Genomic DNA, 11053 nt, shown 5'->3' with positions numbered 1-11053 from the left:
ATCTCGCAAATATCCGAATGTATGAGTTCTAGAGGTGCCAAATTTCTTACCTCATGAGCCGTATGAGACTTGCGAGGTTGCTTAGCTTGAACACACACTTGACACTTAGAACCCTTTACATTAGTGAAACTTGGGATTAAATTCAGTTTAGCTAGCCGCGTCATACAACCAAAATTAACATGACAAAGACGTGAATGCCAAACATTTGTCTCAATGTTGGTGCAAATATGATTAACAACTTTATTACAAACGTCTGACAGGGATAGGCGGAACAAACCTCCGCACTCATAGCCTTTACCAACAAAGGTTCCAAATTTTGACACAACAAATTTATTGGACTCAAACACAATCTTGTAGCCATCACGACACAGAAGCGATCCGCTAACAAGATTTTTATTGATAGAAGGGGCATGATGCACGTTCTTCAGGTGCACGATCTTCCCCGAAGTGAACTTCAGATCGACCGTACCAACACCACGAACAGTAGCATGCGAGCCGTTGCCCATCAACACGGAGGAAGTCCCTGCGACCTGATAAGAAGAAAACATGGAGATATCAAAGCACGTACGTGTACATTGGCACTGTGTCAATCCACCATTCAGGAGAATGACATATTGAAAGGACAAAGAGGAAATATACCATACCCAAGATCCTTCATCTCGGTTGTCTCCAATGACAACATTGGCCGTCTTGCCGCCCTTTCCTCGTCGACGCTTGTCAAAGCGGTTTGGGCAATTGGGAGCCCAATGATCGTGGATCACCACAGACGTGGCATACTCCTTTCTTCTTATCGGTCTTCCTTTTGAAATTGGTAGACTGTGAGGCCTTGTTCTTCCCATCAAATTTTCCTTTGCCATCATACTTGTTCTTGTTCTTGGACTTGTAGGATTGGAAGTTCTTCTTCTGTACCAAGTTGGCACTAGAACCTCCCTCAACACCTCGAGCACGTGTGTCTTTTGCCCTTGCCTTTTCTTCCACGTCAAGAGACCCAATGAGATCCGTAGTGGAGAACTCTTGTCTTTTGTGCTTCAGAGAAGTAGCAAAATTCCTCCATGAAGGAGGAAGCTTGGCAATGATACCTCCGGCAATAAATTTGTCCCAAGAACACACAAGTGAATCTGCTCAAGTTCCTTAGCAATGGATTGTATCTCATGAGCTTGCTCAACGATGGAGCGCTCATTAGTCATCTTGAAGTCATAAAATTGTTCCATGACATACAGTTCACTGCCCGCATCCGAGACCCCAAACTTGGCCTCGATTGCGTCCCACATATCCTTGCCCGTAGAGATGGACAAATACGAGTCAACAATGTTCTCGCCAAGAACGCTGATGATAGCACCCCTCAGAAGGGTGTCGGCATCCTCAAAAGCTTTCTCCTCGAGGGGAGTAAGCTCTCCTTCAGGCTTGCCCTTAGTGGCGTCAAAGCATCTCATGGTTGTAAGCCAGAGAATAGCTCTCGCACGCCACCTCTTGTAATTCACGCCCTCGAAAGGAGGAGGCTTAAGAGATGAAGCAAAGCTAACCGGGGAATAATGCCTATAAGATTTTTGGATTGTTGAATGTATTAGCAATTTTCCCCATGATTTAATCAAATAAAACATTGGATAAAACATGACTAAAAAGTTTGATATTAAACTAGTCATGCAAATCACCATAGAGTAAAGGAGAAACATGTCTAAACTGATTGAGAAGAGCAATATGTTTGCTGACAATGAACCTGAACTTGTTGCTAGGAGAAGAAAGAGGATAATGATCTCATAAAAGGAAAGCAAGAACACATACGGTCCAGAAGAGGAACCAGCGTTGCCGTTGTCGCTGTTGAGAGCCATGTCGCTCGAAGAGGTTGCCGATGTCGGGGAAGAAGTCGTCGTTGGGGAAGTAGTCGTCGGCCTCCGTGTCGATGTTGAAGCCGGCGATCGCGGTAGAACGCTCCCAAAACCTTATCGCCTCTCTCCCGTACAGGATCACAAGAGACGGGGTTCCGAGGCTCCGTCGTCCCGTCCAGCGGTGCACGCCGATAGACGGGATGGAGAAGTCTTGAGCGGCGGCGCAAAGCTCTGGAACCGAGTGGTAGGCGCATATGGTGCTGTGTCTCGTAGTGTATCTCTGGAGAGGAGCGACCTCTTTTATAGGCACAGAGAGAGGAGTTGAACAGGCCACGCGAGGAGATGAAACGAAGGGCCAGGGAGGTGAAAGAGAGGCTCTCGGCTCGAGGCATTCCCGCAAACCGCGGCGCGCGCATCGTGACGAGGCGAGCGAGCGAGCGGCGTCGTCGTCGGAGGAGCGCGCGTGTGGCCAGCTCCTATTTCCTCCTATTATTTCTCTCTTACAAAAGGTATGAAGAGCTCCCCTTATAAGCTGCTCCAACTCTTCTTCAACTAGCAATGTGGGTCTAAACTTTTGTCCCACCCTTGCCATGCATGAATGGGCCATGTGGGCCTCTAGGATTTATTAGGAATTTCTGGAATATTTATTGTGTTGATCCAATATGGGCCAAAATTCCAACAGGAGTACATGTAAAAAAATACGTAAACAGAGGCTTAGCTTCGATGGTTTGCTAGACCTACATCACAGGTGAAATATTTTATTAAATTACCTATATGGACAAAGAAATGTAAAAAATATAAAACCTGTTCGTCTCCATGAGATCACCAGCATTGTCAGCTACTAGGTGATCCCGTGGAGCTCGTGCCAATGCTTACTTCATTTGTATATTGATGAAAAAAAACTACCAATATTATACTATGTTTCTCAGGTGTTCAAATATATCATGCATGAGATGGTCTAATGACGATATGTGTAAGTAATATAAGCCCAAGCAGTAGACAGAGAACGAATTTAAACAATCAATAGAAAGACTCTGAGAAGTAACTATAACACAATAAAGCTTGTACTGTAATGAAAAAGAACTTCCTATAAAATGGCTAAATCTATTTTTCCTCCAATCACTCAACATCTTTAATAATGAAAAAACGTAGATACAGCCGATAGATGTGTATACATAACTAAACGACAGAAATTAAATACTCCCTCCGTCACGTAAAACATGTTGGACGGGTTATTTTGCAAAACACCCCTTGGAGAAATCCTGAGACAACCCAAAGTCCACATCGCTCTTCTCCCTCAACCTGCTCCTTCCTCGCTCCGCTCGCACGCCGCTCTTCTCCCTCTCCTCACACGCCGCAGGTCTGCCACGCGGTTCCCCCTCCTCCATTTAGCGCCTCCGTCTAGGTCGCCCGCGCTCTTGCCCCTCTGCTGTATAGCTCCCCCGTGCTGCCCCCCTGCGCCTTCTAGCTCGCTCGCGCTGCTGCCGCCTACGAAGGCCACCGCAGGCCATGGTTGGATTTTTTTGTCCAATACACCGCCGTCGCCTTGCTTCACCCACACCGCCTTGCTAGATCTACGAGCAGCGCTACTCGATCTACTCCCCGGCGGTGAGGAGAAGCTCGAGGTCGCTATCCCCGTTCTTCTCCCACGCCACCGAAACACGGGAGAGGATATGTCGGGCTAGGGGCGTGCAATGTGCTGCTGCAAGCCGGCCACCAGCACGCGCAGTTCCACTCACTTCTCCACATCGCCGCTGTCGCGCATCTCCAGAGGCGCTTGCTCAAGGTATCCGCCAATATGAATCCTTATATTCAACAAGTTCAGTAAAAAAACGTTGTTGTGCTATGTGAGTGCAGACAGTGGTGCGTGAATGACGTACCAAATATATTTTTGCTATTCCTTTATCATCATCTATACATCCTCTTACGGCCAAGCTTGTAAACTTTTTGTGCCCACTGGAAGGCAGAGATGCCAGCTTTGTGCCTCTCTATGCTGTGTAAAAGAGCCTGCTTGCTCAAGGCAGAGGTTACTGTGCTATATGCGTGTGCTGTTCAGGAGCAAATATTCTGAAACAAATCTTCAATTGCTATGTGCGTGTGAGATTTAGGGACTGGTTTATCTTTGCTGCAAATTCTAAAATAAATAAAGCTTGAACTGCATGAGAAGGCAACAGACTATTTGACAGTTCCAATACTTTGGTTGTTCAATTATTAGCAGCCTGTTCATATGCCAATTTTTTATCCCCGGTCCCCATTTGTCAATTATGAATTGCTAGAACAATAAGTGTTTCATGCTTATGTAACTGACTGTGTCCTGCCGTTAGTTATCTGATTCGCCGCTTACATTTCTGAATGTGTGATTGAAGGATGTGTATAGCATGTTGATCTGCTGGACAATCAGTGTTTCATGCTTCAGGGCCAGTGACGGGCAGAACAGAGGGAGGCTGCTTGGATGTCTAGACAACAATGATAGCCAGTAGAGGCGGAGTGAAGAAAACTTGAGACTTATTATGCAGCACAAATAATAGAAGTGACATTGGAAGGGTGACCTGGGTAGGCTTTCAAGAAGCAAAATTTGTCAATATAGTACAGTACATACTTTGATGTCAATACTTGCACTTTACTAGGGATTACCAAACTGTAACTAAATAGACTTAAATAAAGGATGGGATCTTCTTTGAGGGCATGAATTAGTTCAGGGCACGAGTAGTTCAGTCTTTGGCACCTGGGCTGCATATCTGGAGCCAATAGTTGCTCCAATACTTGTTTGCTGTTTTTTTTTACTTAAGTGTGGTATTGACTCTGTCATGTTGCAGGTTTGCACCTTTGTCCTCCATGGCGGGCGGCGGCATGGCGGTGCTGTAGTTGGTGGTGGTGAGGTGGATCTGCGACCAGCCGGCCCTCTTCATCGACATTCCCCGTCTCCTGCCGGCTTCCAGGTATTCCCTAATCTATAAACTATTTTGATGCCTATTTCTTCCTCTTAAGTTTCCAACAACTGAAGTGGTATTGTATGAACTTTGAATCGAACAGATAACTTTTTAAGAAGTAGCATTTTGAGGTGTAGATTTTGCATCTACATCCGAAAGGCTGTATAGAAGTGTTAATGTTCACAGTTTAGGTTACCAATTCCATCTCAACTTATCAACAGTGTTGGATCTAGAGTTTGAAGTGAGCAAATGTCTAATCTTCCATTGGCTTTAATCTGTTCCATTTTGTTATAAATGTTCAGACAAGGATTAAGGACCAATGCTAATGAAGAGAAGAAAATTCAAAAATCAAAGAAGCTATTGATACAACAGGAAAGAAATTAAGATAATTTACCTGTAACAAGTGAAGTCTGCACCATCAGTTGCCAATAAGATGAGACACTGATCTAGTTTCAACAGTATGGAACGCATTACATGACTGGAAGCTGCAAATTGCAATGAAAAACCAATGCATGATATGAGAACATTATCCATGGTAAAAAAACGCAGGTTTAAAAAGACAGTACCAAGAGCATAGGCATTAGAGACTCCCTAAACCTTTATAAAATCCATTGCAGAACAATTAGCGCACAAAGAAAATATAATGAGTATTCAATCTACCATGACATGCTTTAGATGCCCCCGTTACATGATTTTGGGTGAAACCATAAGACAGGGTATTAGGATATCCAAGTTTTCTCACCTGTGAAGAAAGGTCAAACCAGAGCCGCTGTGGACTCAAAGTACTGGAGGACGACCCAGTCGGCAGCTGCGTGTCACACAGACTACATGGCGAGCGGCTGCACCGAGGGGCGCGACTGTGCAGCCGACACAGAGCCAAGGGCCAAGCGTAGAGAGACACACACGATCAAAATAGAAACCGAGCCAAGGAGTCAGACCGTGCCGACGGCCCCGGCCCTCGCGTTGGATATACGGTGGCTCCTCCATGGACACTGTATCCTTCCTCTTTGAAAAGCTAAATTTGGGATTGGAAATAGTACATCCCGGGTTTCAACTTGAAAGCGAGCAGAGGATACAAAAAATTCACCAGTTTACACTTGGGCATCATAATGTGTACTAGTACAGAGGAACTACTACAGTCTACAGACTAAGCAGATTCATTCATTTGACACTAAACTTGTGGTCGAGAAGTAATCATCACCCAACTTTTCGGTTGAAATAAATTAATGATACTAGTATGCTCGTTGTAACAAACTAAATGATGCAGCGGTAGCGGTATCAGTTAGCACACCAGTCTGCTTAATCATTAGGCAGGTAGGCATCGACGAGTCAGACATGTGGCTGCGTGGTCGAGCACACTCACCGTCCTTTGCGCCTTCCACACCATATCCGTGAACTTGCCTTGTTCCATGTCCTCATTCATAAAATGATTTAATGACTTCAGAATGGTAATTATGCAGTAATAGAGGAGCTAGGATTGAGTAAAGAAAAACAGAGTGAGCAGCATCGACAGGAATGCAGTCATATAGAAGAGAACCAGAAAGTACAAACATGTCAAGCTAAATTTTATTCATGATCAATAGTAGGAGAATTATATATCATATAGAAGAAATCATTAGAGCATCTGATGTACTACACAATATCAACTAGAGCTAACAAGGACCCTATTTAACCAATCAATTATCCATTAACCGAAATACCAACAGCTACAACCTAATCAGAGCATCAGCACGGCCATGTACCAGCAACATCACAATGCAGCACTCGTACAGGACATCACCACCATAGTCCTGAAACTAAAACTAACCACGGCTCGTTGGACAAACCATCACAATGCACAAGAGAGATAGAAGGGAGAAGAAATAGCTCACATTGTAGTTCTAGCCGTGGAAGAGGAGAGGGCAGCCACAGGCCCACAGCCTACCACCGCACCACCGTGGGGAGGCCCCGGCCACCCAGGCGACATCAACAGGTGGTAGTCGCCAACGTCGTGATAGCAGGAGAATAGGTGTTGCGAGCCCGAGCCCAACTGCTAGGGTTTCGCGGGCACGCGTGCTTGGGTGGTGTAGGGTGGCGCGGAGGGGTGGATCCAGCGGAGAGGTCCATGGGGGGATCACGCCGGGGCGCGGAGGCGCCAGTATCAGCGGGAGGCGGACGGAGAAGCGCCGGTGAGCCCGAGCTGTGAGGTTAGGGTTTCGCGTAGCCGCGCGTGCTGGCACGGGCGTACATCGTGGCGGCGGGGAAAGTGGCAGAGAAGAGGCAGCAGAGTTTCACCGGTCTACGGCAGCAGATGCGGCGGTTGCAGTGGATGCGGCAGGTAGCCGGGGCGGCGAATGGCGGCAGCGGCGGGGGCGGCGGCGGCGGCGGCGGCGGCGTCGAAGTGGGGAATGGGATAGCGAAAGGGGGGCGCATGCGAGGAGGGTGAGGGAGACACGAAGAGGATGAGAGAGGTGCGGGTCGGCCTGGGGGTGTTGACCTGACCCAGTGGGCTGGCCCAGTAGAGCCCAAACCGACACAACCCAACATCCCAATTCCCTCTCCTTGACGGGAGGTGCTATACACCCCCCACCAGGGTGCCTATTGGGCTGGTCCACTCACGTTTATTTTTCTTTATTTTCTGTTTTTCTCCTTTTCTGCTATTTTGTTTCTTTTCTTTTTAAAAAATTTACAATGCCAATGTGAAACTTTTTCGGAAAAACACAAAATTTATAATACAAACTTTCCAAAATACGAATATTTTTAAAGTTGTATATTTTCGAAAAATTAGAAAACATTATTTTCGAGTTTATTTTTATTTTTTATATGAACAATTTCTGAATTTGAACTATTTTTGGATTTTAAAAATTCGGATTTGAACATTTTTCGAATTTAAACATTATTTGGATTTTGAACAATTTTCGGATTTGAACATTTTTTATGTTTGAATATTGTTTTTAAAATTTGAATTTTTTTAGATTGAACATTTCTAAAAATTTGAACGTTATTTAGATTGAACATTTTCGAAAGTGAACATATTTTAAATTTGAACATTTTTCGATTATGAACATTTTTCGGATACGAACAATTTTTAGCTTTGAACATTTTTCGTTTTAAACACTTATCATATTTGAATGTTTTTCGATTTTGAACTATTTTCAATTTTGAACTTTTCAAATTTGAACTTTTTCGTGAACAAAAATAAAAACAAACAGAAAAGAAAAGGAAACAAAAAATAAAACAGAAAAAGAAAAGAAAAAACAGAAACAGAAACAGAAACATAAATGCAAGTCTAGGTTCATGGGTTTATAGCTAATATGTTTCGTTCATATCAAAAATTTCTTATGTGCTATTACATAATGGGGTTGGATAAGAATTATGAGACGGACTCATCTGTGTTGTCTGATAGTGTAATCATTCTTGTTTGCGTAGCATTGTCTTCTTGAACCTTGCACTTCAAACTCTGCAAGTAGTACCCAATACAAAATTCGATATATCTACTAATTCTGTTTATTTGAACTAAAAAGGAGAACTTCTTTTATGGGTAACATAACTAAACATGGAAGTGACCCTACAAGCTAAGGAACTTCGCCAACTAGTATTATGTACTACTCCGTCTGTATGTACGTCGCCAGTTATTTATTTTATTATCCCTCCAGCATCTGGGAAATAATCCCGCGGTCAAACAAATCGATACTTTTGCATCTTAGCCCCTCACCCATCACCCTATCCGTCCACCATCACCCGATCTCCCTGCTTATCCTCGCCAATAGAAATCTGAGTATGAGAGAATGTAGCGCTAGCCTTGTATCGCTGATGCTAGCTACCTTTTTTTTGCGGGAGAATACGTCTTAGTGTTGCTTTCTATTGGCTATGCTAGCTTGCTGCTGATTGTTCAAAAGACTGAGAGTGACATATCAAAGACATGGTGCAGTATAACTTAGTGTGTGGTTGCTTTTGTACCGCTGATTATTGTATTTCAGTTAACAATGCAATATTTGAATACTTTGCAACCGTATTTCTCTCCTGGTCCTCCACCGCTGTCCTGTCCGGCGTGGCTGCCGACAGCCCGCTAATGAACGTGGCCGGTAATGTGGTGTTCCATGGCCTAGGCCTCACCTCCAACAGCCAGAGCAGCCTGGTCATGGGCAGCGCCACAGCTCTTGCTCCAGCGGATCAGGCGGAAATGCCTTCATATTTTTGTTTTGGGATTCAGAGATATCCTTCCTTTTCTCATGTTTATAGGAGATATCCTTCCTAAAGGCATTGTCATGTACCCCCTTTTTTTTAATCTCAGTCTTCCCTTTTTTCCTTTCGTATCAAAGGGATCCTTACTGGCATGTATTTCCACGCGTGCATTACCAAGTGAGTGCTTCTTTTCGTTCTGGTCATTTCCTTTCCCCTCCACTGTATTGGTTTTACTTGTATATGTGGTCTCCTTATTGTTATTAATACACAAAGGGACAAATAAATGGAAAAATGCTTATGAATAATTTATCTTCGGCAATCTGTCGTAAATACTATGTATCGACAGTTCCTTCTCTATATGAGAGCTTCTGCTATTTCTTGACTACGGTAGTTAGTACCTACTATATGGCTATATCAGAGCTGAATTTCTTTTTTGCTACTGTAGGCTTGCTGCTGCTTTTTCTACTACATATCTCCTTGCTAACATCTCATAGGTTCCATCTACAGTTTTCTTGGTCATTCTTGGTCATATAATATATACACATTCGCTAGAACCATAAGTGCATGATGCATATACTATCAATAGTATGTATGTGTGGCGTACAGTCTGTAAAATGACACCAAGACATGGCGAAGTGCAGCTTACATACAGGCCGCATCGTTTCTAGATTTCTAGACTGAACATTATCGCTATTAAACTGGAGTTATTTTCAGATGCTACAGATATATCGTCATATGCCACAAATAATTTAGTTTATGAGCAAGTTTTGTGGAATTTTTTTGCTGATTGGTCTTCTCTTTTTTCTTTTCCTACAGGTGGATTTGGACCTTAGAAATGAAACATTGGAAAATTATAGCCAATGCTGCAATACTCGGATTTCTAGATATCATGTATATGATGAGTGTCAGATAGGGAGGCAAATCTTGTGGGTTCATGATTTTTTTAATCCAAACTGAGCAAGGCCAACACGGTATCAAGTTCATAGCTTCATTCAGGGCCTCAAAGTTTTGATTGTTTGTTCAGTTGCCAGTCTTCAGCAATGTTTACCCGAAGTTGGTAGTCTTGACAAATACTAAGGCATGTACCCATGACTCTAACTGTGCTCACATGTTTTTTAGGCTAAGATGTGGCAACTAAGAAATTTGTCCCGTGCTTGCATGACAGTCTGGTAATATACTCCTTCTATATATATATATATATATATATATATATATATATATATATATATATATTATGTTACCTCTATTAATTCTAGAACAATCACGGCACGGGTTATATTCATTTGGTCTACTAAATTGGCGAGAGGAGTACCTGCTTCTCAAAAAATGAGTTTTCTATATATAGAGCCTTTTTAGGATGGATCTCTACCTTTTTCCTGCAGCTTGATCACAAGACTTAACTTTTCTTCTTTACGACTTAACTAAACTGACATGTACAATGTGCGTATCAGAGATAGCCAACACCATGGGACTATGTGGTTGGATTATAAGGAAACATAATATCAAGCTACTCCTAAATGTCAGCCAATTTTATCTTCAGGTAGAATTTGAATATTTGAATAATGGTTGTGGAGGCGAACTCTCGAATCGAAAGGTTTTAGGCTTAGTAGAACTAAAACTGAATACATGAGGTGCAGTTTCAGTTCTACTAGGCACGAGGAGGGAGAGGTTAGCCTTGATGGGCAGGTGGTACCAGAGAGAGACACTTTTCGATATTTGGGGTCCATGTTGCAGAAGGATGGCGATATCGATGAAGATGTGGGCCACCGAATCAAGACTGGTTGGATGAAGTGGCGCTAAGCTTCTGGCGTACTCTGTGACAAGAGAGTCCCACAAAAGCTAAAAGGCAGGTTTTATAGGACAGCTATCCGACCTGCGATGTTGTATGACGCTGAGTGTTGGCCAACGAAGAGACGACATATCCAACAGTTAAGTGTAGCAGAGATGCACATGTTGAGATGGATATGTGGCCACACAAGAAAGGATCGGGTACGGAACGACGATATACGGGAGAGAGTTGGGGTAGCACCGATTGAAGAGAAGCTGGTCCAACATCGTCTCAGATGGTTTGGACATATCCAACGGAGGCCTCCGGAAGCGCCAGTGCATAGCGGACGGATAAAGCGTGATGAG

General features: G+C 43.6%; 1 long non-coding RNA gene and 1 pseudogene across 4 annotated transcripts; one reads left to right on the top strand and one right to left on the bottom strand.

Annotated features, from left to right (window-relative positions):
* Positions 1-717: 717 nt before the first annotated feature.
* Positions 718-1863, bottom strand: LOC139832000 (uncharacterized; annotated as a pseudogene).
* Positions 1864-3081: 1218 nt separating this feature from the next.
* Positions 3082-9072, top strand: LOC127305805 (uncharacterized). 4 transcript variants are annotated; one of them, XR_011747716.1, is made up of 4 exons: positions 3082-3612; positions 4228-4379; positions 4643-4765; positions 5059-9072. It is a non-coding gene; the product is annotated as an uncharacterized lncRNA (long non-coding RNA). The 4 variants fall into 4 exon arrangements; XR_007854180.2 differs by having other exon boundaries at positions 4643-9072; XR_007854181.2 differs by having other exon boundaries at positions 4193-4379; positions 4643-9072.
* Positions 9073-11053: the final 1981 nt, after the last annotated feature.

The sequence above is a fragment of the Lolium perenne genome, chromosome 6, assembly GCF_019359855.2.
Source record: "Lolium perenne isolate Kyuss_39 chromosome 6, Kyuss_2.0, whole genome shotgun sequence".
Classification (NCBI taxonomy): Eukaryota; Viridiplantae; Streptophyta; class Magnoliopsida; order Poales; family Poaceae; genus Lolium; species Lolium perenne.
The sequence above is the reverse complement of the archived record's forward strand: the minus strand, read 5'-3'. Positions and strand labels throughout refer to the sequence as shown.